Raw genomic sequence first — 6,368 nt, 5'->3', positions numbered from 1 at the left:
TGCTCGTTGGCCATTTGTATATCTTCTTTGGAGAAATGTCTGTTCAAATCTTTGCCCATTTTTGAATCAGTCAGTATTTGTTATATTAACTTTACTCACCATTCATCCTTTCATCTCAGACTTTCCTTCTGCAATAATTTTCCTTCTGCCTGAAATTCCTTCAGTGAAAGTTGATTGGTAGAAATTTTCATTTTTGATTTGCCCCAATATGTCTTTATTTCACTCCTTTTCTTGAAAGACCACTTTTGCTAGCAATACAATTCTGGATTGTAAATTAATTTCTCTCAGTACTTTGAAGATATATTCCACTCTCTCCTGGCCCCCATTGTTGACAGTCGCTTGTCAGCCCTATTGTCATCGCTTTGTAATAATCTGTTTTTTCCCTCTGGCTACTTTTAAGATCTCTTTTCCTTATGTATTCTGCAGTTACATTGTCTATGTGTGGATTTCTTTTATTTATCTTGTAGAAATTTAATGGGCTTCCCTAATCCAAGTATTGGTGTCACTCATCGATTTTGAAAAATTCTTAGCCATTAGCTCTTCAAATGATGCCTCTGCCCCATGACCTCTATCCTCTACTTCTAGAATCCTGATTAGATATACTCTTCATGGACCATCCTGCATATCTCTTAACCTCTCAATAATTTTTACATCTTTGCCTCTCTTTGTGGTGTATTTCTTCAACTCTTTAGGTCTATCAGTTCATGATTTCTCTCTTCTGCTATGTCTAACCTACTAATTTCCTATAAATTGAGTTTCTAATTTCAGTGATTTTAGTTTACTTTTCCAAATTGACTAGGTCCCTTTTGTGTATACCGAGGTATAATTTACATATTGTAAAATGCATAAATCTTAAGTGTACTTCATGATGAATTTTTACATATGTGTGTATCCATGTAAACACCAGCAAATTTATTTACTTATTTATTTATTTTTAAATATTTATTTAGTTTTGGCTGCATTGGGTCTTCGCTGCTGCGCGCTGGCTTTACTCTTCATTGCGGTGCTCAGGCTTCTCGTTGCGGTGGCTTCTCTTGTTGTGGAGCACAGGCTCTAGGCGTGTGGGCTTAAGTAGTTATGGCTCATGGGCTTAGTTGCTCCACAGCATGTGGAATCTTCCCGGACCAGGGCTCGAACCCGTGTCCCCCATTGGCAGGCGGATTCTTAACCACCGCGCCACCAAGGAAGTCCCCAAATTTAAATACAGAACATTTCTAGGACCTCAGAATGTTCCACTCTGCTACTTTCCAGGCAGGAATCCCTCAGAGGTAACCATTATTCTGACTTCTATCAACCCAATAATATATCTAAGATCTATCCATGTTGTTACATGATCCATTGTTCATTCTTATTGAATTCCATTGTATGAATCTAATAATTTATTTGTTCACCCTACTGTTGATGGGCATGTAGATTGTCTCAAGGTTTTGATGATTATGAATAATGTCTTTTTGTAGACATATGCACTCCTTTCTCTTGGGTATATACCCAGGAGTAGAACGGCTGAATGGGTACATTTTAATTTTATTTAAAATTGTCAAGGGAATCCCCTGCTCTCCAGTGGTTAGGACTCAGCGCTCTCATTGCCGGGGCCTGGGTTCACTCCCTGGTCAGGGAACTAAGATTCTGCAAGCCACATGGCATGGCCAAAAAAGCCAAAAAAATCAACAAAGAAAACCTGCCAAATAATTTTCCAAAGTTGTACCATTTTCCACACCCATGCTAGGTATTTTTAGTTTCTTTTTAATACTCTTTTATTTTAAAAACATATTAAACATAATTTTTTTATATTCTATATCTGATAGTTCTAACATATGCTGTCTCTGCAGGTCCGATTTGTAGTTTGTAGTATCTGCTAACTCTCATGGTAGTTTATTTCCCTGTGTATTTTGTGATTTTTGACTGTGAGTTTAGCTTCCTTGGAACTTTGTCTGGGGAAGTTATTTAAACTTTGGCTTTCAAACAGAAAGAGACTCACAGACTTAGAGAATGAACTTAGAAAATGAACTTATGGTTACTGGGGGGAAGGGGAAAGGGGAGGGATAGATTGGGAGTTTGGGATTGACATGTACACACTGCTGTATTTAAAATAGATAACCAACAAGGATATAGCACAGGGAACTCTGTGTCTAGCACAGGGAACTCTGCTCAATACTCTGCAAGAACCTAAATGGGAAAAGAAATTGAAAAAGAATGGATACATAGAAATGTATAACTGAATCACTTTGCTGTACACCTGAAACTAACACAACATTGTTAACCAACTATACTCCAATGTAAAATAAAAATAAAAAAATAAAGTTTGGCTTTCAAGTATATTCCTCCAAAGAAGCTTGTTTGCCTCTGCCAGTGGATACTAAATTTCAGCTTGGAATCTTTTAGGGCCTTCTAAAACTTCTGGCCCCAAATCCAAGTATACCAGGGCTATGGTTCGGACCTCTCAAGAAAACATGTTTTCTTTTTTTCCCTTCCACACAGAGCCAAAGCTAAGCCATATACATATGTCTACCACCTCCTTTTGTGGCAGGTGAAATAGTTTCTTTCTCATTCACTCAGTAAAGATGTCACCTTTCAAAGGTCTCTGATCCGACTTCCTGTCCTATTCTTTGTCCCCCTGTCACTTGTGGCCCTTTAAAGCCCAAGTTCTGGACCACCAGTGAACTGGGATTTGTTCCAACAGAAACTCCAGCTTCAGAACTCACTTCCTTGTCTCAATTCAAGTTTCTATAATTTCTGGGCAATTAAGAATTTTTCCTTATTTTTGTGCCAACTCAGCCATCATTCAAAAAGATGTTTTTAAGTCTGGCAAAAGATTGATAATTGAAGTTGAGTGATAAACATGTGGAGATTCATCATACCATTCTCTCTACAAAGTATGTTTGAAATTTCACATAATAAAATGTCTTGGTTTTTCAAAAAGAATTCCCCATAGAGATTCATAGTGAGATATTTAGAGGTGAAATATCATGATACCTGTAATCTACTCAAAAATACTTCAGAGAAAAAAGGATGAAGTAAAATGGAAAAATGTTAGTAATTGTAAAATCTAAGTGACAGGGAATATGGGTGGGTTATACTATTTCGTCTACTTTGGGGTATGTTTGCAAGTTTTTATAATAAAAAGTCAAAATATTCCTTCTGGATTGATATTCTGAGTGGGTATTCAGCAGAATCAATAGCTCAGGGTGGGTTTTGGCACTTCTGGTCAAGGCCCCTCTATCAGTGGGAGGTGAAGATAGAGGTCTCCCTGCCCTTCATTTTCCAGTTCTATGGAACAACTGTTTGAATAAGAACACATCCACACTCCCAAGAAAGAGCTCTAATTTTCAGGGACAGAGCAGCCTAGACCCATATGTTGAAAAGAAACATTTCCCTGAAGTAATAGTAATCTGCAAAGATACCATCCTATTAGAGAGAAGACGTTTATATCATTACGCAGAACACTGAGTCATGGGATCTCTAATTGCTCCATTTAAGAATTAAGTCTTAAAAAAAAAAAAAAAGAATTAAGTCTTTTGTTTGTCTTTGCAAAAGTAAGGCAGCCATCAAAGTGGTCTTCCCAGAAGAAAGAGATATTTGCTCCAAGTTCACACATTTTACAATATAGAGACACACTGGAAAATTTATAGTCCTCCCCACTCAAGAATTTAGGCAATTACTGGGCAGGGTTCAAGTTCAAAGTGTCTGGGATTCCTCTCCCATCAGTTGGAAGCTCTGAGGAAGAAATCTTCCAAGAAGAGGCCTAGGTCCAACTCTCCTTTCATCACAGGCCTCACAGAGCATGGATCATCTCTTCATTATGTTCTACGGTGATGAAAATTTACATTTTTAAACTGTCTCAGAACAAACATAATCTTAAATTATGTTTTTCAAATTGATATGCTCAGTCAACAGTCTTGAATGAGCATCTATTATATGCCTGGCAATTCTGCTGGGTATTGGGAACACAGCAGTGAACACAATCAATGAAGTTCTCATGAAGTTGGCATTCTATATAGTTGACTTCATGCACTTTTGACAATTTTCCTCCTCTCGGAAGATGGACTGACATAGGCTCTAGAGTAACATTTTTGAGCAAGGCTAGCACGGGAAATGTGTAGGGAGTTCACAGAGAGCAAGAGGTCTCTGGATAAAGGCCTTGGGTGGCAGCAGTCTTGCTGCAGTGTGGCTCCCCATAGGTGAGCAGAGGACATGATCTAGTGAGGATTTGCTCATGAAGGGCCTTGAATGCCCAGCTAAGGAGTTTGAACTTTATTGGAGATAGTGACATTAATAGTTGATGCTTATTGAGTGCTTACTCTATGTGTTAAAAGCTATACATGAATCACCTCATTTTAATTCTGTCAACAACTCTCCGGGTACTATTATTATCTGAAGATTGCAGATGAAAAACTGAGTCACAGAGAGGTAAAGAAACTGGCCTGGGTCCCACAGTTGTGTGAAAACATTTTAACGGGATAGAGTTGTGTTGTAGAAATCTGGCAGCCACATGTAAGATGAATCGTAGAGAGGAGAGACCACAAATGGTTATCATAAGAGGATCACGGGGGACAGGTAACAAGAGCCAGAAGTAGGCCAGTGGCAGGGGGAACTGTAAGGAAGGAATGGATGCAAAGCCTGGATGTGCAGGGTGCTGACCGAGAGGAAGATATCACAGATGCCTCCTAGCTGCTGGGTGTCTTGGAGGAAGGTGGGGTCGATTCAGAAGAGGCTAAGCCAGAGCCGCAAATTTGGTGGGGAAGATGTTGAGCTCAGTTCGAGGGTATTGTGAGTGTCTAAGGAGCCTGTGGGAAGGCATCTCACAAACATTTGAAAAATTAGTGACTTGATCTGGGGAAAAATAAAGAGTTGGTATTACAAACACATAAAGGGGTCTGTATCAGGTATTGGTTGAAGCTGTGGGAGTAAATAATGTTAGGGAGATAGATGATAGATAGATAGATAGATGAGAGATAGGTAGGTAGATAGATGATAGATAGATAGATAAATAGATGATAGATTGAGAGATAGATGAGAGATAGGTAGGTAGATAGATGATAGATAGATGATAAATAGATGATAGATAGGTAGATTATACATAGATAGATGATAGAAAAAGAGATGATAGATAGATAGTAGATAGATAGATGATAGATAGATAGATAGATAGATGATAGATAGGTAGATGATAGATAGGTAGATGATAGATAGATAGTAGATAGATGATAGATAGATACATAGTAGATAGATAATAGACAGATAGATAGTAGACAGAAGATAGATAGATAGATGGATAGATAGATGATAGATGAGAGATAGATAGATAGGTAGATGATAGGTAGATAGATAGATGAGAGATAGATAGATGATAGGTAGATAAGAGATAGATGATAGAAAAAGATAGATGATAGATGATAGGTAGTAGATAGATGATAGATAGATAGTAGATAGATGATAGACAGATGAGAGATAGATGAGAGATAGGTAGATGATAGGTAGATAGATGATAGATAGATAGGTAGATGATAGATGATAGATAGATAGATAGATAGATAGATAGATAGATAGATAGATAGGAAGGCTGGAATAGACAAGGGAGCCTAATGGACACCCACAGTTAGGAGAAGAAAGGGAAGCCCATGAAGGAGCTAGTCCCAGAGGCTGCAGATCTAGGCAGGTACCTTGTTAAGAAAGTGAAGGGAAGAGAGAGTTTCCAAAAGAAAAGGGAATTGAAGTTAGTCAAATGTGAAGAGCCCACGGACAATTACAACTAGAAAGAGTGGGATTTGGAAATAAGGAGTCCTGATGAGCATTTCAGAGGATGAAGAGAAACCTTTAAACTCTCTCAGAGGAGAATAAATGGGTACAACATTTCCAGAGCCAAACTGGCAATGTGGATCAAAAGAATTAAAATATTGCATATCTGGAAATTACTTTTCTAGAAATTACTTCTAGAAATTTGTATAGAAAAGTAATACTCAGAGACATATAGTGAGATACAGCTATGGAGCTGTTGGTCAAAATTTTGCTTAAAATAGTGAAAATTTGTAAACAGCATAAATGTCAACAATAGAGAATATTTAATGGATACAAAGATGCTTGTGATGGTTATAAAGAAGCAGATTACAAAACTGTGTACAGTATGACTCCCCCCGCCCTGCTTTTAAGGGAGGTGCATATAGACAGAACTGGAAGGATATACTATAAGAATTTCATGATGCTGTTTCTGGGTAGGAGGATTTGACAATGATAAGACCTCTGTTTTCCCTTCCCCCACATCCATTTACCATCCCTCTCTCTTTTGGATTTCTTGTATTTTCTATAGCAACTCTGTCCAATAGAAATATAATGTGAGACACATAAGTAATTTTAAATGTTCTAGTAGCTGC

Source organism: Balaenoptera acutorostrata, chromosome 12 (assembly GCF_949987535.1).
Source record: "Balaenoptera acutorostrata chromosome 12, mBalAcu1.1, whole genome shotgun sequence".
NCBI classification, from domain to species: Eukaryota; Metazoa; Chordata; class Mammalia; order Artiodactyla; family Balaenopteridae; genus Balaenoptera; species Balaenoptera acutorostrata.
Note: the sequence above shows the minus strand (reverse complement) of the source record.